General features: G+C 37.5%; 1 protein-coding gene across 2 annotated transcripts in view; it reads left to right on the top strand.

The window, feature by feature from the left end:
- Window positions 1-24256, top strand: part of LOC134226119 (unconventional myosin IC) — a 146748-nt gene that overhangs the window by 11702 nt on the left and 110790 nt on the right. Inside the window, exon 2 of one of the 2 annotated variants that reach the window (XM_062706688.1) lies at window positions 14888-15389. The exons of the other annotated variant lie outside the window; for it this stretch is intronic. The gene's annotated coding sequence lies outside the window, so the exon portion shown is untranslated. The remainder of the gene's footprint in view (window positions 1-14887; window positions 15390-24256) is intronic. 2 annotated transcript variants of the gene reach the window in all.

Raw genomic sequence — 24256 nt, 5'->3', positions numbered from 1 at the left:
AACTTCTACAGCTCTGCCACACATTTTGAGCATACTCCAGTCACTTCTCCATATTCTTGGCTTTGAAAAAATAATAGTCCATAAAAGTTTTGAGGGCAAATGACCGGTTGCGGAGACGTGTAACGGATCAGCAGACATGTCAGCAACAACTCGGTGTTCATTATTTCACCGCGTTTGGTAGACGATGGCCACTTGTCTTCGCCTTTCCATAAAAAATCTTGGATCTCGAAACCATCTACTTTCAATAGAAAGATCAGGAAGCCCGTCCCATTTGGTAGCACCGTTGGCTACATCCACCTGGATCGATGCCAGTTTTAAAGATGCCACTCTAGATTTAGCGGTCTTTCCGTTCTTTGTGAACCGTAGAAAGCATGGAATATGGTCATCAGAATCCGTAGTAGCTCCCGCTTTGTATGACGTCGCCAACCCTCGAGTAATAAGTCATCGAAGCGCTTCCAACCGATCTTGTAGGTGAAAGCGTTTACTTAGGCAAAAACTGTTCCGAATCATAACAAATGTATCAAACTTGTATACAAGTGCGAAAAAACAGAATCGGATAGGCAGCCCCCCTAGAATAATGGTGATTCTCGCCTTGTTTTCGCTCCTTTCGTGATGGTCACTGCACAGCTGTGTAGAACTACCGACTGCGCCATTGTGGTGATTTTCCGGGGATTCCGGACAAACCTCCGGCTGACTTTCATTCGAACTGTCCGACTCCATCTTATTTTTTTTTGCTCCTTACCAACTCACGAGCGCCTTTTGAAAAGCATGTGTTTCGGCTCGCTCATCTTTGGCCGACAGATGCAGCAGCTTGGATTAGCTAATCTGGTCAGACTGTCAATGGAAAAATAATAATTTATAATAATTATTCGCTTGATGCATATCATCGATAGGCCGTTCATTTAACGAGCAAAAGTTTAATTTCCATAGCACCTGCAGATCCCAGGTTACCACAAATTGGCAGCCTAAACGAGTTTTGGTTGCAATTGTTCCTTATAGACGAACAATACCCGTGTCCTGTTCTTTTCACCTGACTCAGTACCACTCGTCAAGTGTACACATATGCCGTATGATTCGCTCTACGGAATATCTTTTATACTGGCGGAGACATGTTTAACAAATACCAAACGCCCAAATGACCGTCCATTTGGAGTGTATGGAAAGCTTAAAAACGCTAATATTTGCAAATGCTGTGCTGCAAAAGTTTCAGATACTTTGAAAAACGATCTGTTATTCACATCGTGCTTCGCCTGTGTATCGGAATGTGCATTGAGTGATATACTTTACCCTTTCTGTTACGACGAAATCGTTCCGAGTTGTTTTCGTCTGCAAAGATTCCATCGGGAACGTTATCGTACTTGCTGCTTTCGCCAAATAGATGACCTCTGGTCTGACGATGACCTCTGGTTGTCCGTACAGTTTCCCGGATGCATCAATCTATATTTACCTGATTTGCAAGCTTTCCTTTCTAAGCTTCTTTGCAACCGCACGAGATTTCCTTTCTTACTGAATACACACAATCCAGTATACTAATGCACATAGAAAAGAAAATAGGCCATTCCTCAGGGTTGACAGCAAATGTCGGCAAGTCTTTAGAAACTGCTTGTCTTGCTGCGATTTGGAAGCCCGAGAGTTCGAATGGATCGTGATCATCAAATTGTTCTGCTTGTATCGGATGATTCTGCTCTAGGAGCGTTGAACTCACCAGAGATCGAGGAACTTGACCCGGTGCTGGTTGGATTCGAGTCGATTGAGGTTTGGATGTCTGACGTCCGAATTCGAACACGCTGGTAGCAAATCTTGTCCCTCGCGATTCAATCTACTACACGACTCCGGAAGTATTCGCCCCGGGAAACCATACTAGAACATGTTATAGGTTACTCTGATAGTCGTTTCGAACAACTTTCCAAGGAGAGGCATTCCACGGGGGCATGTCAGTCGATCCTGAGCGAAAATATTTGAAACTCTGCACAGTTTTTCAATTTCATCTAAATCGTCATTTTTCGATATCAAATCTTCATATTGAGTCACGACTAACTTTTCAAAAGGGTGTATGTGAAAATGGTTCAAAAATATTTAAAAAGCTGCACAGCAAAAACGGAATGTTCGATTGTTATGATTTTTTCAGCAAAGTTAGACAACTAAATGGTGATTCTTAAGAAAATGTGCACAGTAAAAAAAAAATTTTTGCCTTTAAAATATCATTTTGTCACAAAAACTCAAATATCTCAAAACCCTATCTTTTTCGAACGTAATTTTTTAGGAAAACGGTCCATTATATTAGCTATCTACCATAAAAATTTGGTGATGGTAAACTAATAAACAAAAAAGATATGACATTGCAAATTTCACAATTTTCTCATGTAGTAAAAAAAGAAATTTTTCTGTGTAAGTTATTTCGAGAATTGCAGTTTGATGCAGGTTTTATTGTTAAGGGACGTGATTTAAACAAGTTGTTTTCATGATATTTTGATTTAATTATTCATAGCATCTATAAGAAACTTAGACACGATCCAGTGTTGTGATCAAAAGTATTGATAGTGTCATAATTTTCATTGCACGTGACTGGCGAAAAATTCTTTTAATAGTGTTGAAACCTGTTGATAATAACGTTGATAGAAACATATCAGAAATGTTATTTTAAGACAAAAGCTGCAAAATCAAAGATTTATATACACGTGTACGTCTATAGTTTACCTGCAAAAAATATACCTCTTAGAGAATAGACTTTATGATCGGGAGGAAACGGGTATCTTCAACAACAACAAATGCATGATAGGTACATACCATGACAATGCTCACGAAAAAGCAAAAAAATTACTACTACTAAGGTTGTTAAAGATCTTATAGTAATTTTTTTCTTCAGTCAAGCAAATGACACCAAACTAGTCAGTAAAAACTTAAAAGTGATTTTGTTTATTGAAATATTACGAACAACATGATGGAAAAAAGTGTTCAAAAGAGTTACGAAATCTCACCGAAAGCACCATAGATAAACTGAAAGCGACTGGTTATGCTCCAATGTCCACATTGAATACAAATTTACGCATTTGCACGTCCTGCCGTCTAAACGTTGACAAAAGAGCAATCTGTATATCATCGGTTGAGCAGAGCGCAGGAAGTTCGAAAACGACAGTAACTGAGGAATTGCCAGATGTATCGACAACAACTGAGGAATTACCAGAAGTATTAAGTGCTGAGAGCCTTGCCACCGTACCATCAGCGAAATCTGTTTCAACAAATCAATCGGAAGATGAGTGTATCCAAAAGGTCAACATCGAACGCTTTAACGAGGGCATAGCTGGGATAAAAGTGACTCCGATTAAATGGAGTAAGATGGACTACGTTTATTACCCGGAGAAAAATACCGTGAAATAAACGAAGCTGTACGAAGAAACCTCTTCAAATTAGGACCTGATGATGTGGAAAATACAGACTACGATGAGGTAATTATAAATATGAAGGAAAGGTTCTCGAATGCAGCCACGACAAGGAAAGAAAAATTATTGATTTTGTCGATGCTGCCAAGTTCGTGGTCTATTCAGGATGCCATTGATGAGTTCAAAACCAATAGAAATACAGTAAAAGAGGCAAAACAATTGAAGAATAACTGTCTTTCAAATACTAGGTCTAGTACTGCATTAACAGATGAGACAAAAGAAATAGTAGTTCAATATTTTGAAGATGATGAAGTAAGTCGAGCTATGCCTGGTCAAAAAGATTATGTATCAGTAAAAAGATGGAAAGCGTCAAGCAATCCAAAACGATTAATGATGACGACTTTGAAAGAAGCGTACACGCTTCAAGGAAATTCACGATAATATTAAAATAGGTTTTTCCTCATTTGCAAGCCTTCGGCCAAGGCAATGTAAGCTTCTTTCCAATTCAGGAACACATAATGTGTGTGTGTGCACAACCCATGAGAATATTAATCTTATTTTACATAGTTTGAAAAGAATCAATTTAACAAAGGATATTAAAATGTTAACTGGTAGTCTTTTGTGTGAAAATACAACATCAAATTGCTATCTACGATCTTGTTCGGATTGTCCAGATTCTTCATCATTGGAAAATACTTTATTCGCTGAGTTTGAAGAAAAATATATTGATCAGTTATCATGGAACGTACAACAAGCTACAATTCATCCATTCGTTATTTATTTTAATGGAAGTACGCAAATTGAACACTTAAGTTTTATTATAATTTCCGAAGATTTAAGACACGATTCAGTATCCGTAAACTTGTTCATTGAAAAAATGATTAACTTTTTACGCGTTGATAAGCATAAAGAAGTCAAAAAGATATATTTCATGTCTGATGGAGCAGCGTCGCAGTACAAAATCGTAAGAATTTTTCGAGCCTATGTCAATTTAAATCAATGTACGGAATTGATGCAGAATGGCATTTTTGCTACATCACATGGCAAAGGTCCTTGTGATGCTATTGGAGGAACAATAAAGCGCATGGCCACAAGAGCAAGTTTAGCCAAAGAACGTGAGCATCCAATTAAAACTGCGAAAGAACTTTTGATTGGGCAAATCGTAGAAAAGAAAAGATTTAACCAAATTATCATTTTGTTTTACTACTACTGAAGAGTACGAAATAAAGGCTTCAGAGCTCAGCGAGCAATTTAATAACGCGAAAACGATCCAAGGAACCCAAAAATTTCACTGTTTCATTCCATTGTCGGAAAATAAAATTAAAGCAAAACTATACTCAAACTGTGCTGATAATAATTCAAAAGTGTTCGATATTTTAAAAATTGAATAAAAATAAATAAAAATAAGTATTAATAAACTGTTTTCATGATATCATAACCCATTCCAAAATCCACACCCAAAACTCTTAGAGTTTCTATAACAACATTGTGTAACTGCCACATTTCATTTAATACTTAGGATAATATTAATTCATTTTATTTATTTATACATATAATATTTATACATATAATATACATAATATCGATGAATACATAAATATGGAATATCATACAAAAAACTTGTTTAACTCACGCAAGGCCCTTAATAATAAAATCAGCATCAAACTGCGATTCTTGAAAAAAATACACGGAAATTTTTTTAGTTTACTATGTGTGAAAATTGTGAAATGTTTGAAATGTCATAACTTTTTTGTTTATTAGTTTACCATCACCAAATTTTTATGGTAGATAGCTTATATAATGGACCGTTTTCCTAAAAAATTACGTTCGAAAAAAGATAGGGTTTTGAGATATTTGAGTTTTTGTGACAAAAATGATATTTTTAAAGGCAAAAAAAATTTTTTTTTACTGTGCACATTTTCTTAAGAATCACCATTTAGTTGTCTAACTTTGCTGAAAAAATCATAATAATCGAACATTCCGTTTTTGCTGTGCAGCTTTTTAAATATTTTTGAACCATTTTCACATACACCCTTTTGAAAAGTTAGTCGTGACTCAATATGAAGATTTGATATCGAAAAATGACGATTTAGATGAAATTGAAAAACTGTGCAAAGTTTCAACTCAATAAAAAATCATGAATTAAAAATTTTCTTAAATTTTGATGCTGTTGCTTGGAATCGCTCAGGAGCTTCTACTCCACATTGCGATATATGCTTGAATCAACGGTCCTTTTATTAGCAACTCATGAATGATTGTCTGTATTACAGACGCTATTTGCTTCTTCAAACGTTAAGGAGCTTAAGACCATTTAACCAGTTTGTGTATAGATATGCCGATGATGAGGACGTTGCAATAGCCTTGATTGATCCCGGAGATACCTTGGCTTGAACTCGAAAGCGTTTTGAAGTACCATGAACATCTTGTACAGAAAATTGGGATTGCATGATGCGCATATGCTTATTGAACCAGATTGGACATATACCGTTGATGACATTGCAATAGTCCTGATAGTCCTGAACTGGTAGATACTTTGAGCTGTACTCGAGAACGTTATGATGTGTACATCTCGTTTACGAGTAAATTGAGTTCACGTGATACGCATATGCTTATTGAACCGGTTTGGTTATATTCCAATGATGAGAACACTGCAAAAGCCTTGGCTAATCCAGTAGATACCTTGGGTCAAACTCGAGAACGTTTTGGAATACCTTGAACATCTAGTTTTCAAGATAATGGGGTTCATATTATGCACATATGGTTTTTAAACCGGTAGGACGGAAATCTTCGTTTTACTATAGTGTTACTATCGTTTTGCATCGATACTCGGTAGGCAGCTTCGTCATTGATCCGTATTTGTTTTGATCAGACGCTCGGCATTTCAGGCACGAATATCTCGCAGCATGCTGTCAAACTTCCATACCAAATTTGCCGCCTGATCCTCAATAATGGTCGATTGATAATCGAGCGTAAAGAATAAATATATACAGAGGCTGAAATGAATATTTTGAATTGTGGTTGATTTGCACCGATAAATGACGATTATTTTACTTTAGATACTAAACAGATGCATGTATTTTAGTAATCTGACTTCAAAATGTTAAATCTATGCACTACAGTATGAAATAATATCCATATTTTAAGATTTAAATTGAATATCAATGTGCGATGCTGTAGATCCATTGTGACACCGCACACCGAGAGTCGAAGCTTGCTGCTGTCCATGTAGGGCAGGGCTGCCCAACGTACGGCCCGCGGGCCGGATGCGGCCCGTGGCTCCATTTTTTTATGGCCCGCGGCGTGTGAGAAAAAATACTTCATAACCAGCCCGAAAGCTTTTCTCTCTGGCATGAGAAGCTCCTTCTCATTATTTATTAATAAATACTGTGAGTTATTACTTATTAAAAGATACAATCTGTGCAAGAACGGAGTCGAACAATGCAGCACAGGCTAGTTTTGCTGTTAATACAATTTTGGAATTACGGATGAAACCTTTCCAGGATGATGATGATGATGATGACGATGGGCCGGCACATACCCCTACAAGGGTTTGAGCTAGACGAGTTATCTTTAAGATAATTAATTGATATGCATTTAATCGGATTTCCAAAAAGAAAAATCGATCCGATTTTTTATCACAGATATAATTTGAATATTTTACATCACTATACAGCAAAAAATATAAATTTAAAAAACTGATCTTTCCAAAACCGCAATCTTGCTAAAGCATCAGTGGTGATACATACAGCTCAATGAAAATGCAAAACTTGTGATACCTCTCGCACAGATTTCAAAAGTTTCACCAGGAATCGCGTATCAAGTCAATTTTCGCCCAACAACTCATATGTATCAATAGTATTCATGATTCTCGACAATACAGTTTGTCGTAAAGCGTGAAAAAGCCACCTGATTCTGATTGTACCTGCTCGCAATCGATGAAAATACTTAATGTAAAAAACAAGGTACGTATAGCTGTCTTAATAAGGGGAATTTATGATCATCTTCATATTTATCACAAAGGAATTGGCAGTCTTGATCCCAATGACGTTTCCTACCGGTATCGACCTGGGGAAAGCTGTTAAGACCTGTATGAAGGAGCTTGAATTCATCTTTGACTGAAGGCCTATCAACTGATGGAGCTCCGGCAATGATAGGAAAGAACACTGGCGTTGTGACACTTGGAAACTAAAGCAATTTGTTTATTGTTTTTTTTTATCAATTGTTAATCATTTTTGCAAAAAGGATCTATGGACAAAAACGATAAATAATCGTGATGTAGCGTCGCTCGTTATTAAGAAAATCAACTTTACCTACGCGAAGAAACTCAACCACCACTAATTCAGAATTATGTGGACGAAAATGGAAGCAGAATACGGAGAATTGTTGTGTTAGTTCGTTGGCTAAACCATGATACCTTGCTTAAGAGCGAAGAAAATCACATTATTTTTACAAGACAAAGCTAAACCAATCCCAAGCTGCATGATCCTGAATGGCTTGGCCTTTATAATACATGTCACTAAACATCTCAATGACTTGAACATTAAGCTGCAAGTTAGGGATCAATAGGTTGAAATTTTTTTATGCAACATACGAACTATTGAAACAAAATTGAAACAATTTGGCCCAATTGATTGTCGAAAACTAATACTAATCTACCCTAATCCGGTAGATAACAGTTTCTGCAAATCTGTTGAACATGCTGGTAAACTCGAAGCCTTTCGACATTACTTTCAAGCCTCTTCGCTAATATTTGAGAACATCGTTCCTCAATACCTATTCCTGATGCAAATGCACCTGGAATGTTTCAAATGGAGATAATTGACCTCGAATGCAACAACGAGCTCAAATTTAAATTTCATAAAGACAGTTCTCTTGTAAGATATTTTCTCTCTCCAGAAGTACATATCTGTGTGAACAGCTCTTATCAAGAATGAAAGCAGTAAAAAGTAGTTGTTGATCTTCATTATCTGCTGCTAAATTCGATCACCGATTGTGAAATCAATATGCGTCGAGTATTGGAAAGAAGTCAACAATTCCATGTCCTGTTACTTAAAAAGAAAAAGAAAATAGGCACACACAAAAAAGATTGCTTAAACGCAATTATATTGTGTTTAGTTATTCCTTTAAAAAATCAGCCATTCTGAAAAATGTATTTTACTTTGGTTATTTTGATTTTTTTTTTTAAATATGTTCCGAATATTTCCTGGCCCGCCAGCAAGTGGCCAATTTGAAAATTGGCCCGTGGCTTGAAAAGGTTGGCCAGGCCTGATGTAGGGGAAGGTGGGGAGACATGATCACCCCCTGTTTTATCGAGAACTAAATTAGTTTTGTTCTAGCGTATTTTTAGTATAGATGCTCTACCCAAGCAACATTTAAAGTTTTATAACGCTCTTGAAGACCATAATTTACTTTACAAGAGTGTTATAAAACCTGCATAAAACCAAAATGTTACGTGGTGAGTTATTTTTTGGATTGACAACCATATGTATGTTTGACCTTATTCCTTGGTTTATATATTTTGACCTTCCTGAAGATTTTTTATTGGCAACGCAAAGTTTGAACAACTTTTCATAACAATGATCAAATGCTCCCTTTTTTCACAGCACAAAGCCATAAATATGCTAATGATCTGTACTGATGAAAATGCCAACAATCCATCAAAGTTTTAGGATATTTGGATTTGAAGTTATTGCCTCAATACGGGGACACTTGATCCCCCATTAGTCGCCCATACAAAAATTTGGCGAAAAAAATCAAAAAAATATAAATCTGTTCTCAGGCTTCTAATTTTTTGTAGATTTGACAGATTTTATGAAGGGTTGGCAGGAACAATTACTTATTGGGTAGATATCATAGAAAGTGGATCAAGTCTCCCCAAATTTTAAAATTGCGTTTGCTGTCTAATTCAATAACAAAAATCGTTCAAGTATACGCACATCAATTCGAAAATTCCGCGTATTTTGAAGGAAAAATATTTAAAAAAATCTGATGGCTTCTTTCTAATTTTATCATAGCAGGTTCTTGGAGAGGGATCAATTTCCCCCGAATATTTCAAAAGTCGATTGTTGACAGCAGTCCAAAAAAATGATTGTATAGCAATAACAACACTAATTTAAGGACTGTCATACATCAGTAATGTTAAATACTATATTTCTTACAGAGTCTGTGTGGAAATCGCGTATGTTTATTTATTTTTGGCTGTGATATATCGGAAATCAGTCTCTCCAGTCTCCCCTACATGCCGTCCTATTCATTTGCACATTCAAATTTGTGCAGGACTGGTGATTTGATTGTTTGTTGGATGTCAACTATTTGAGTGTAATAAGAAAATTATTTTGAGCTTTTTAGTGGAATGTTTTCACCTGTCATAAGACGAGTTTACACAATCCCATTGAATTCCACCACTTAATTGTATCTTGACAGATACGTATTTCGACCTCAACAGTAAGGCCGTCTTCAGTGTCTCGTACTTGACTCGACTTCGAGTCGAGTCGAGTCAAGTATGAGACACTGAAGACGGCCTTACTGTTGAGGTCGAAATACGTATCTGTCAAGATACAATTAAGTGGTGGAATTCAATGGGATTGTATAAACTCGTCTTATGACAGGTATTTGAGTGTAGTTGAAGTGACTTTTTCTGTCCGTGACCGGTTTGAGCGTATGCCGATGATGAGGATATCGTAAAAGCCTTGGTTGATCTGGTAGATACCGTGGACTGAACTCGAGAACGTTTCGGAATACCTTGAACATCTCGTTATCAGGGAAATTGGGTTCACATAATGCGAACCTGCTTATTGCAACGGATTTGGTGTATGCCGATGATGAGGATATTTCAAAAGCCTTCCCGAATAGACGGTCATATTAAAATTATATCAACATATGTTCTCATGTTATACTAAGTTTCTATAACAAACTATGTAATGAACCTGGTGCAGGATGTTGTTAAAATAACCTAATTTATATAAAAAATAAGACTGGTTGTAACAAAAAGCTTTCAAATTGTGTTTTTTTTTATCACAAAAATAACATATTTTGTTAAAAATTTATAACAGAATCAGATTCAAGATGTATTGTTATACATAGTTCAATTTTTTTATTTTTTTATTTCTCGGGATATTGACATGTTATGTTCTACAAAGTTGTAGCGCAGCTTATTCCTATCAATTTTGCCAAAAAAACTTTTTCAGTAGCTCTTAAGTTGGCTGATTTAGAGCAATTTTACTTATTTGGATTAGGGTGTACCTCACAAAAACAGTATTTTTGATCTACTTTTTTTGTTTTAGATTTCTCGAAAAAGTCGTCTTCAGGTGACTTTTAGAGCTAAAAAAATGCAAACCCCAGCAGTGACGTTGGCACGCGGCCATGTCAACCCGAAACAAATGACGGAGATAGCTGCCTTTTGATGGGTAAATATGCTCAATATCTTTTTCTGATCAAAAGTTATAATCGTTTTTCTGTCAAAATTACATTTTTTTCATAAGTTGATATCTCCGGTTAGGGCAGACCAAAAAAATATGTTTACAAGGAATTTGAAAGAGAAATTCATTTTCCTTATTATGTCAAAAAATTGAAGATATGTTATTTTGTCTCAAGTTTTACCAATTTTACTAAAATCATGTTTTTTTCAAAAAAAATGATATAACTCGACAATGGAAGAAGATACAGACGATATTCTTATAGCAAAACACCCGTTTTGAAAAGCCCCAAAAGTCTTCAGAAGGTGACATTTGTGAGAAATGAAAAATAAAAAATTTACTGTTTTAACACTTTTTATAAGTTTTATCATTATCATCGTATTGCAAAATTTACGAGAAGAGATGCATTTTCGGCCTAAAGCATACTTTTAAGAAAAGAAATTTGTTCTACAAAGTTGTTCTGGATACTTGGGCCCTTATTATAGAGTTACCGAAAATAGGGTGGGCCATTTTATAAAAATGTGAAATTTTTATTTTCATTTTTTTTTTCACGGATGTCATCTTCTAAAGACTTTTGGGGTTTTTCAAAACGGGTGTTTTACTATAAGAATATCGTCTGTATCTTCTTCCATTGTCGAGTTATATCAATTAATTTACAAAACCATGATTTTAGTAAAATTAGTAAAACTTGAGATAAAAAAATAACATATCCCCAATTTTTTGACATGATAAAGAATATGAATTTCTCTTTCAAATTCCGTGTAAACATATTTTTTTGGTCTGCCCTAACCGGAGATATCAACTTATAAAAAAATGTAATTTTGACAGAAAAACGATTATAACTTTTGATCGGAAAAAGATATTAAGCATATTTATTATTTATCCATCAAAAGTTGCATTTTTTGAGCTCTAAAAGTCACCTCAAGATGACTTTTTCGAGAAATTCAAATAAAAAAAAGTAGATCAAAAATACTGTTTTTTTGAGGTACACCCTAATCCAATTAGGTAAAATTGCTCTAAATCAGCCAACTTAAGAGCTACAGAAAAAGTTTTTTTTAGCAAAATTGATTGAAATAAGCTGCGCTACAACTTTGTAGAACATAACATGTCAATATTACGAGAAATAAAAAAAAAAATTCTAATTTTTTTTATATGATGGGCCACCCTATTTTTTGTTTGCACCGTAATGATGGCCTTACTATTTCGAACAATTTTGTAGAACAACATTTTTTTTTCTAAAAAATATAGTTTTGGCGTAAAATTCATCTTTCCGCGTAAATCTGTATCCTGGACCATAGTGCAGCGTGTTCGTGGCCTTCAACGAAGTCACCGGCCCCTATCTGGTTCTCTGTTGAATATTGTTTTTGCTATTATTTCTTCCGACATTCGCACTAAGTGACCAGTCCACTGAAGTCTGCCGTATTTTATAAGATTCACAATATTTTCTTCTTTGTATACTTGATACAGTTCATGATTCATGCGTCTGGGCCACACACCATTTTCTAGTTTCCCTCCGAGTAGTGTGCGCAGCACTTTTCGCTCGAAGCCTCTGAAAGCACTCCGGCTCGCCTCTTTTAACGTCCATGCTTCATGTCCATAAGGGGCCACTGGTAAAATCAGAGTTTTGTATAGAGCAAATCTGGTTTCCGTCTGCATGTTGCGGGACCTAATCGGATTACGAAACCCGTAAGAGGCCGTATTCGCAGCAGCAATACGTCTTTTTACTTCACGGGAAACGTCATTGTCACATGTCACAAGCGTTCCAAGGTAAACTAATTCGGTAAAATTGTGTTCAGTTTTTGATATGCTCTTCTAGTCGGGTTGGTTGATCTGGTAGATACCGTGGGCTGAACTCGAGAACGTTTCAGATTACCTTGAACTTCTCGTTTTCAAGAAAATTTAGTTCACACCATGCGCATATGCTTATTGAGCCTGCTTGGTTATATGCCGATGATGCGGACATTGTAAAATCTTTGGTTGATCTGTCGATTTGTCATTTTTTTTTTTTAATCGACGTAATCAATACAATTCCTTGGCTAGTAGTAAGGTTGTTTGTCTAGCTTTCCATTGATATACAAATGTTGGCATAATCTCAACTAGGGCAAAAGTTATCCACCAAAATACGAGAAAGGCAAAACAAAAGAGTGTCCATAACCGAACCTCTTCCCCTAGTTCAACACCATATTTTTGAACTAATGTTAGTAGAGTAGAGTTGAGATATGCATGGTAAATCATGAGCAAGTAACAAAAGCCATTTGCATATTGTGAAAATGATTAACCTGCCCCTTTGCGCCAATTTATAGCAAAATCAATTTATATCCAATAACGTCGTATTATTTCCCCTGATGAAGACACCATCCCCGTGTCGAAACGTCGGATAAATAAACATCTTGTTTCAATAATTCAAGACTGCGTAGCCGTCCTTAAAATCGAAGTATTATTAAAAAAATCTCGTCAATGTTTTGAAATTCAGCTACGACAAACAAGTCAAAATCAACTATGACCCATCAGTGCTCTTTTAGGGAAATAAATCATGTCCCATTTTGCCTCAATTGACTTTAAATGTAGTGAATATCAAAAATATTCAATAATTTTCAACGTCTCGCGGTCACTTTCGATTTCTTTTTCAAGTTAATCTCAATACACTGAAGTCGGTTTTTACGCGTGGGATACTTACCATGTAAATGAAAACCTCGTGAAAACCGCATGGATTCCAAAATCTGCTTTATATTGTTCCGCAAAAATGGCATAAAAAGCGAAATTACTCCAAATAAAAGTTCTTAAAACTGAATGAAAGTAAATAGACGGTTAAGTTGACAAAGTGAATATTAAGTTTAAGTATGATAAGGTAACGTAAATTTCAGCGCGTCAATAAAACTTTTGATATTTTCGAGTTTTAATACTTTATGGAGAAAAATGGGATCATACTGTTACCTGAGCTGATCAACAGAAGTGTTGATTAATTATTTTAGAGCGTCTTAGGGGAAATGCTACAAGGTTAAAAGACTATTATTATAATAGTCTTTTAACCTTAACAGAAGTGTATTGTGATAAATTTTGATTCACTTAAGCGAAGCAGGAATTCAAGTTTCTGCGCTACGGAAAGTTATTGGATAATATCAAAAATATTTTGGAACAATTTGATCATTTTGACAATATGCAAATGGCTTGTGTTACATGCTCATGATGACCTGCCATACATATCTCGACTGTACTATACCAGAATTAGTTTAAAATTAGGTGTAGAGCTTCTATTGCTCCAAAACATAGCTGAAAATGGGTAAAATCGAAGCGAATTGGGTTATTCAAACAAGTACATAACAGATATTTTAGAGTTTCCAAAATATTCTAAAGATCAGATCAATTGGTCTAACTGCTCAACAAGGACTGGTACCAATCCGATTGCGACCCAGCATGTCTTCGTAAGTCCTCAGAGCCTTGGCGAACAATCGACTGTTTGAGTTAGCCTATACATCAGTTATTGTGGGTCCTCTAAACGTTCAAAAATCAAAAACGCCACCTATTTATCATTCACGTACCTATTTATCACTTGAAAAATTATGAATCTATCAATTTAAAAAAAAGCACATTTATTAACCGATATCACTCGAAGCTATTCCAAAATCTGCATGTGGAACGAGTTATTCACAAATTAGTTAAACTCTGACTAAATGATTGAAACAATCCTTTGTTTTGCGATACAATATTGAAAGAGAAAACAAACGCGGGACGTGTGATCACTTCATTCATTATAAGACACTGTATCTTAGAATACATATGGCATTACTGTATTTTGATCACATAATGTACAGATAGACATCCAAAATCAATCATCGACCGGATGGACTCTTGAAAACTCGCATGCGGTAAAGACTAATGATGATGCGTGCGCTGAACATCGATGGCACACGATGATTCGGTAAATTTGAAGGTGATGTCCAACAACGCGATGGAAACAAATTTGACCGCTGATCTGTGACTCGGTGCCATGTGAAAATGGTCATCATCGCATCTTGTCTTGGCGGACTGGGCACGCAAATGGGCCGAAGATTGTATGTTTGTCTTTTCTGATCATCCCGCTGATATATATAGGTCAAGAAAATCGAAACGTTTGGCGTCGGCAGCATCGGAGTTTAACGAATGCGGCTGTGGAAGAGCGCAGTGAGTGCAAGCAAAATATATCGAATTCCGCTGAAAACAAACCCTTCGCACGAGCTAGCGGAAATTGAGGGGTCAGTGGAATAATAGCCTCCACCAGTCAGTAGTGCAGTGTGTGTTGGATTATACCGGGTTTAACCCATTTGGCGGAAGACGAAATAGCGTACAGGCTGGCGCTAGTGGGGTTGCCCGTCAAAGTTGGCAAAAAGTGAAGTGAAAGAAGCCACGAGCAGAAGTGGAACCATAACAGCAACAAAAAAGTGGAAACAGTGAAAAGGGAGTGAATTAGACCAGCAGGCTCAGGCTGACCGGTCGAAGGTATTTGGTACGCTTCGACGGGCCGGCAGCACATGCGGATACGCCTAAATCGTGGCGGACGGACTGTGCTGTGGTAGAAGAAAGCGGCACGGATTTGGATTAGACATACTCAACCAAGGTAGGTCTTGAACTCGTGCTTCGGTAGTTAAGGCTTCTTCGAAATGGGAAACTTTGTTCGGTATATGAGGAAGCATGCACTTCTGTGGCGAATGAATGATGAAACAGAAGCTGTCGGTTAATTATTGTATCCATAAAATTGTGTCCCAAAGTTAAGGGATTGTTGATTCTTAACTCATCTGTACTTCACTGAATACTTACCTGAACTTTTCAGGTTTAGTTTAAATTTTCAAAACTATTTTTAAATTTGCTAAAAAGTTTCGTAGTCGCAGTCGTAAATTTATAATAGTCATGTTGATTTAGTATTCTCTAACTGCACCAATGAATTACATTTGGATCGATATTAAAAACAGGCTTAGACTACACAGATAAAAATATTTTAAATATATTTTCATGCACATATTTGGAGCATGCAAATAAACGCAAAATTCAATCAACCTTACTATTCTTTTAAATCGAAATAAATTTAAACTGTGCTTACTTGTAAAATTCAGTGAACTTTGATTCAATATCTACTGTAAATTCGTTTGTTGGGATTAGCTGCAATTTTACATGCCGTTGAATTTTCAAAACTATTTGCTGTGTAGGCGCAGTAACAAACACCTTCGTACATAACCAGGATAGAATGATTTTTCGAGAAACGTTCATACTTTTGAGAAAATTAATTTAGATGCCTATTTTTTTGCGGTTTCTTTTATAGATATCAGCCTTTCTCTTATAGATATCAGCGCATACTGCAGTTTACGGTAGGTACAAAAACAGCCACTGGCTTTGATAAATTTAGTTTAACCCCTTCGCTAAACACGGGTTAAAAACATAAAATAAGGCATAAGCTTGACCGACTAACAAGGCTTGCATGCGTATGCAGTACATTTTTAGCCATGGAACCAGATCTCTTCATCTCGAGCAAAAGCAGTTTGACGTGGTGTCGGTGACTCTTCATCGCTACTGTGTTACGGGAACGACATCGAAGACCAATGACGCCGGCCATGTCCAATTTCCATCGTCATCATCATCGTCATCTGGCGGCGGATTCATTCCATTATGTCACGTTGATGTTTCTCCGGGAGCTAGTTACCGTTCAAGACCAGTTTGCAAGCGGTGAAACTCGTTGCATTTGAGGTCCATCTGAATCTCAATTCATAAACAAGAAAATCTCGAAACACGATCGATCGATGTTGCTTGTGGGTCATCGGATGCATAAACTACAATCCGCTGACCGACCGACGACGACGTCAATCGATTGAGTGATCGATTATTGGTGGTAAGGTCAAAGCATCTGTAGCAAACACAAAGCCTCCAAAAGTACTTCTACCGTAATACTCGAAGTTTGCTAATTTATCCAATCAAAAGCTCTTCACACTTCTGCTGCGTATAGGGTACCAAACATTGGCTAATGGGGGGCACTTAGTGCGAACGGAACCTGCGAATCAGTGTTCATTATATGTACGTACAACATTTCTGCCTTGAGTGCGTTGTGAGAGTGAGGCTCGCTAAAAGCATCCGCACCATCAGCCACAGCAACGGCGAATAAAACACGATTCGTAGAAATACCTCCATCATCGATCAGACGATGCTCTCGCCTGCAAGGTCGCCCCTTCTCAGGTAGATGATGCATTGGGAGTCTGCATCTGAATGGCAACAAAGTAAGGTGCTCATATTAAATTCTGAAAATGTCTCTAGAGAAACCTAATTTTCTGTTGATCTCAGTATGCTTCGATACGAATAGCAATATATTTGGGCTGACCATACGTAGGGTAAAAGACCCAATAGTGGAGGAACTAAGCACGTCCCACCACTATTTCTTGCTTTCCATCAAGTCTATACTTCATTGCACTTACCTCCAGAGTGTATAAGAAAGATCGTTAATCATATTTCACCAGAAAAGTGTTCTAATTGCAGCAGAATCCATTATTGCCACCTAAAATAGTACCTCCAATTATTGGTGCAATGTTCCAATAGTTGCGGTATTATTTAATTCGTGTTCCTATAGTTGCGAATCCCATTGTTTTCATACGGGACACGCAACTATGGGAACACTACCGCAACTATTGGTGCAAAGCCGAGAAAACGATAAGGTATTTAATGATACTTTACCTATTTTAAGGGAAATCCAAACCTGTTTCCTTTTATTTCGTCCACTGACATGTCAACAAATTGATAGACTAAATGGGTTGCTGCGTTCAATTCATAGATTTTATAAAAATAATACTACCGCAACTATAGGAACACCCACGACTATCAGATCTTTCACCCTATTTATCGTATTCAATAGGACAGTACCGTTTTAAGGTCGTACTCGTACTGTACTGTTCCGCTCCTCCGCTTATTTATAATTGCAACAACAAAAAAGATCGCCAAATACTAGAAATACTAGAATAAGAGATCGGCAAAAGCGCCATCTTGTTTCCAATCGAACCGCCAAAAGCGGTTCCAATTCGATTTGTTTACATTTTGCATCCATAAGAAGCAAGCAAAAAGTTCAAGTGCTGCCAGTATTATTTCTACGATTTCATGCATCTCCATACGTTGCCATTTCGACAGTTTTTCACTTCGCCGGTCGCTGGTTGTAGTGTTGCAACCAGATACCTAGTCGCCTAAAAAAAACATACCTCCAGAAAAAAGCAACTTTTATATTTTTGAAAATTAGGCCGCCATATGGTGGATTGTGGCCAGGCTTGTAAAATGTCATATGCATGTCATTTGACTAATTTGTTCATAACTTTTTACAGAAGCCAAATTTACTTCATAATTTTCGATGTACGCATAACGCTTGAGTAGTGCTATATTTTTGTCCAAGGGTACATTGCTCTAAATATAACATCTGAGGCTAGAGAGTGAAATCTCTCCAAAATGTCACGTGTCATTTGACATAATGTCATTTGAATGACATTTTGCCTCCCACGCCCCAGATTACATATTTACAGCAATGTCTTGTTAGACAAAGTTGTAGCCACATTTAAGCGCTATAAGTTCGTCATACTTGATAGTTGATAGCTAACTACTGAAAAAAGTTCTGGGAAAATTATACAAACGAATGCAAATGACATTTTACAACACTGATTGTGGCGATGTATGCTTTGATAGCACGTGATATTTATACTGTGAATAAATTTTCCAAATCTATGAGAGCATTGGAAAATGATCACAAAAGTTGTCATTTTGTTGCAAGGCACAATATTAATTTTGTTCTAAAAAACTGTATATTTTCCATCGATTGATTTTTCTTCAGGTTCTCAACAGTTAATGAGTAAATTCCTGAAGTAAATTTTGACGTAAACTACGTCTAAGGGGAATACTCGGATACAGGGTGTAAAATGAAAATTTCCAAATTCGAGATCATCACGAAAATAGGCAAGATTTGAAACGCTAATAGCTCCTTTATAAACCCTGTCAAATTGGGGAGGGGTATTGCTAAGTCATCGATCAACTCAGTGTACCTTCTGAACCCTTAGGCCGATTTCAACCAAATTTGGAACACACATTCTTTATCTTAGGGAGACGATGATGGGGGGTCAGGGATGCCCTTTGGAATAGGGGGAGGGTGTGGTGGGGAGATGTATTGCTTAGTTATCAATCAACTCACTGTACCTACTGAACCCCTTGGCCGAATTCAACCAAATTTGGAACACACATTTTTTATCTTAGGGACACGATGATGGGGGGTCAGGAATGCTCTTTGGAAAAGGGGGACGGTGTGATGGGGAGGGGTATTGCTTAGTTATCAATCAACTCAGTGTTCCTTCTGAACCCCTTGGCCGATTTCAACCAAATTTGGAACACATATTCTTTATCCTAAGGAGACGACTATGGGGGGGTTAGGGATGCTCTTTGGAAAAGAGGGAGGGTATGGGGGGAGGGGTATTGCTAAGGTATCGATCAACTCAGTGTACCTTCTGAACCCCTTGGCCGATTTCAACCAAATTTGGAACACACATTGTTTATCTTAAGGAAACGACGATGGGGGTTAGGGATGCTAAGTTAAGATTGTGGAGTTAAGATTGCTGTTTAGAAATGGGGGAGGGGTATTGCTTAGCTATTGATCAACTCAGTGTATTTTCTGAATCCATTGGCCGTTTTCAACCAAATTTGGAACACACATTCTTCATATTAAGGAGACGACGATAGTGTGGTTAGGGATGCTCTTTTAAAGAGGGAGGGTATGGGGGGAGAAGTATTGTTCAGCAATCGATCAACTCAATGTATGTCTTGAATCTAATGACCGATTTGAACCAAATTTGTATCAAATATTGTATGTCCTAAGGAAACAATTTTATTGGATGTGGGTAGGTCATTAGGGAGGGTGTGAGAGAGGGGTATTGTTTAGTTATCGGTCAATTCAGCATAACTTTTGAACCCATTTACCGGTGTCCACCACATTTGCAACCCATATTCTCAGTTTAAGGAAGACTATGTCAGACTGGGTGGGAGTGTCATAGCTGAATGAGAGAGATGGTATATTTAGTAAACGAACAGTTTAGTATACCTTTTTACTGAATGGGTCAATTCACACAAAATTTGTAAACACGTAATCTCTGCCCAAAACTATTATATTGAGGCTGGGAGACACTTTTGGAATGCGGGAGGTTATTGGGGTTGGGTTTTGTTTAGAAAACGATTAAATTTAAAATCCCTCTCCGGTGTTGAACTTAGTCTGTAGATTAAAAAAAACACCTTAACAAAGATTAATAAAATAAAATAAAATCCTTCTTATTTAGTTCATTCGAGATTCTTTGACATTGTACAATGCTCCGAAAACAAATTTCCTGAATTCCTCAAAAATAGCAAATCTTCGACAATGACATTTTCCCGGTAATAACATTTCCCCGAAAATGACTTCAACGAAAATGATATTTCCTAAAAATGATTCTTACCGATACGCAAATCCCAGAATATGACATTTACCTGAAAATGACATATCCCTGAATGAAGCAGGCCATTAACATAACACTATTTGGCCTAAGGTCATTCGACATGAAGGGCATTTGGGATATTTATGAACAGCATCAGAAAAACCTTTCATAAAAAGCATGCTGGGTATAGAACAATGGTAATTGTTACCCTTCATCGGAATCATGGTTTTCCCAGTGAAAAGCAATGATTCATTTGTTTCATTCTGGATGGTGGATGTGATTGCTTCTTTAAAAGTAGGCATTTGCCCGGAATAAGGCAATGGTGAGTGTGATCCCTTCTTTAAAAATGGGGGTTTGCCCGGAATAAAGCATCGGTGGATGTTTTTCCTACTTTAGCAATTGACGTTTGCCCGGAATAAGGCTATTCAAACCAACGATCTCTTTTTCAAGATCAGTCAATGCTTCCAAAAGCCTTCTTTAAATCAAATGATGAAGTATCAATAAGCTAACACAATTACTCTGTTGACCAATTGGTTTTATCTTTTTTTTTATTGTGAAAAAAAACTGAAAACCAAACTGGCAATTCCGAGCAAGGCCTGGTACATAAAGCTAGTTTGAAGTTAAAATTTGAAATTGTCGTATCCAACCATTTTCATATTTTGAATTGCGCCAATTTTGTTCGGAACCATTCTTCTTCTTATTATTGGCATTACATCCCCATACTGGGACAGAGCCGCCTCGCAGCTTAGTGTTCATTAAGCACTTCCACAGTTATTAACTGCGAGGTTTCTAAGCCAGGTTACCATTTTTGCATTCGTATATCATGAGGCTAACACGATGATACTTTTATGCCCAGGGAAGTCGAGACAATTTCCAATTCGAAAATTGCCTAGACCGGCACCGGGAATCGAACCCAGCCACCCTCAGCATGGTCTTGCTTTGTAGCCGCGCGTCTCACCGCACGGCTAAGGAGGGCCCGGAACCGGAAGTTCGGAACCATTAGACATAGGTAATATGACTGGACGTCAGCTGTCGGTCTCCGTCGGAGATAGACATCCGACGATTTCCAGGCTTCATCGGGAATAGCGCAAGGAAGCCATCTAGGACCACTGATTTTCCTATTATACTTTAATGACGTGAACTTCATAGTTGAATGTCCAAGCCTTTCATACGCTGACTATTTAAATATGTTCTTTCGGACTCAATTCGATGAACGATTATCGCTTTTTGCAGAATCAACTATTGTTATTTTTCAACACGGAAAAATGCTCTGCGATTACATTTTCCCAAAAAAAACTTACTTACTTATGGATTCTGTACAACACTTCCGGTGGTGCAAAGGGCCGACTTGAAAGATCTCCATTCTGAGCGATGTCCAGCTATCGCTTTAACCTGTTGCCAGGTTAGATTTCGGTCGACTTCTTTCTGTATTGAGGCTTCGCCGCCATGAGCCTCTGGGTCTGCCTCTGCTGCGATGTCCCGTTGGGATCCAGTCTAATGTTTGTTTACAGATTTTGTTTCCGCCCCTACGTAGAGTGTGGCTGACCTTTCCCCACTTCCGATCCCGAATTTCTGTTGCTATCGGCCTCTGGTGACAACGACAATGGAGCTCGTTGTTTGAGATTCAGTTGTGAGGTCACCAGGCCCGAATTATATACCGCAGGCATCTGTTGATGAACACCTGCAGCCGTTGAGTGTTCTCCACTGATACACACCATGTTTCGCTAGCATATAACAGCACATATTTCACGTTAGAATTGAAAATTCGTATTTTGATGCGTTCACTTATCTGCCTGTTTTTTCCAGATATTTCTTAAACTCGCAAAGGCTTTCTTGATCCGTGCGCCTATGTCGATCTTGTGACCGCAGTCTGAAGCCATTTGGCAACCAAGATATTGGAAGCTTTCAACATTCTCCGCTGGTTGCCCGGCTACTGTGAAACTGGAAGGGGTCACAGTGTTGACATCCAACGATTTGGTTTTGTTGTCGTTGATGACTAAACCTGCCGAAGAGGAGCGCTCGGCAAGGTCGTTGAGCTTACTCTACATATTGGATGCCGTTGAGCGAGAAGTGCAACGTCATCAGGCAATTCTAAGTCGTTGAAGGGGGTCCATGGTTATAGGTTGCCATAGCAGCCCGCGGTTTGGTTCACGGTAAATCTACTAGAATCTCGTCGATTACGTGCTAATCGGTCGCGTCAACCAGACCTCGGCTTGCCATTATCCGATATCAATTGAAACTGAGGCCTCGCCCCTTCGTTTGTCAGTACCGTTGGTGACGGCTCGTTAGTTCCACCTTTCGTTCGTTCGATGCCAGTGCACCCGTGCGAAACCAGGCGCAAGGCATTTTCTTCAAAGTGCAAATTATAATCGCTTGGGGTCGGTAGAATCGCATGCGCTCGTCGGAGGTAGATGCTGCGAAAATTTATTCGCATGAATGGAGTCTATTGCGTTTCTGCGGAAAGCCATCGAGTGATTGGCGTTTGCGTCAGTAGCAATGAAGTGAAATTATCTCTAGATTCTAATTTCCTTGAGAGCCTTGAGACCCTATATAAGGCTAATATAATCCCGAAAAAGGCGAAATACCATGCTATTATAATGCAAAAATTAAAGCTTTTCTGTTTTTTTTTTCTTAACTAGCAGACCCGACGAACTTCGTTTCGCCTAAAATTAATGTATTAAGGTACCACGGGTCAAGTGAAAATACGGGGTAAGTGGGTACTATGATTGCCGATCAATCGATGAACTTTTTATGGTAACAATGTTCTAGAAAGATGAAGTATAACTATCAACGAATGCCCCCGACACAAAAATATTTAAAATCCAAATCATTGGAGGCACCATACTAATGTTATTGCTTGATTATGATTTTAAACTACCGAGAAAATCTATTACTTTTTTTCTAATTCAATGGATTTCCAACAAAATAGTCGTTTCTAAATTTACCATTGACGTGGAAAGTAAATATTTAGAGCAATTAAATAATCTTGTGACATCGAAAACGATTTAAAAGTTTTATTTTAAGCCCTTGAGTTTTAACATACATGGGGCAAGTGGGACATATTTGAACAACATTTCCGATAAAGCTATTTTAAATGTGAAAATGCCCAATTTTTGCGTTACGTAATTAATGGATCTTCCCTTATTTTCATATCTGCTAATTATAATCCCTTTCTTGTTGCAAAAACAAAGTCTGACATGCAACCAATTTCCATCCAAGATCTGAAAATACTAATACTCAGAAAAAATATGGATTAGTTTCGTTCAACAGCATAAAACAGAACAGGTCCCACTTGCCCCGTTTGAAGGGATAAGTGGGTCCTACAGGTGAATTTATTTATTTCACTACCAATATTTTTTTGTAATTGAATAAAAGGCCAACACGTCTACACTTCAACAATGGAAGCACTTAATGATGTATCCGTGGTTAATGTTCTGATATACACTGTTTTCTAAGTATGCGTTAACAATTTTGCTGAACTAGCGTTTTTTTAGGTCCCACTTACTTTAGGTTGCCACTTGTTATCTGATTAGTTCTCGAGTTATGCATACATATTTGTTTGATTTGTATGGGAGCCCCCCCTTCCCAAAAGGGGGAGGGGTTTCGAAACATATCTCCCCATCCAAAACCTCCACATGACAGATTTAGTTCGATTTTGCTTGATTAATTCTCGAGTTCTTCCTCGGTCCCAAAAACCTCTGCATAAAATTTTTCACGACGATCGGTTCTGTAGTTTCCGTGTCTATAAGGGTGAAACAGACAGAAATTCATTTTAATATAATAAAATAAAAGAAATAGATTATCATGAGTTCTGGTTTTGGTGGAGCTGTTTATAGTAGCATTGGTACTTATTTGCCTAATGTTGATTAAAAATCTATGAAAACTAGAGCAATTTGTCCGTATGCTATCAAATGGCTTGAGTCTGTTCTACTCGTAGCTCGAAAGATCACTCCCAGTGTGGTGTGCATCTTAAAGCTGCCAAAATGCCTTAACCAACCTTGCTTTGGCGGTAAGC

Source organism: Armigeres subalbatus, chromosome 3 (genome assembly GCF_024139115.2).
Source record: "Armigeres subalbatus isolate Guangzhou_Male chromosome 3, GZ_Asu_2, whole genome shotgun sequence".
NCBI lineage: Eukaryota > Metazoa > Arthropoda > Insecta > Diptera > Culicidae > Armigeres > Armigeres subalbatus.
The sequence above is the reverse complement of the archived record's forward strand: the minus strand, read 5'-3'. Positions and strand labels throughout refer to the sequence as shown.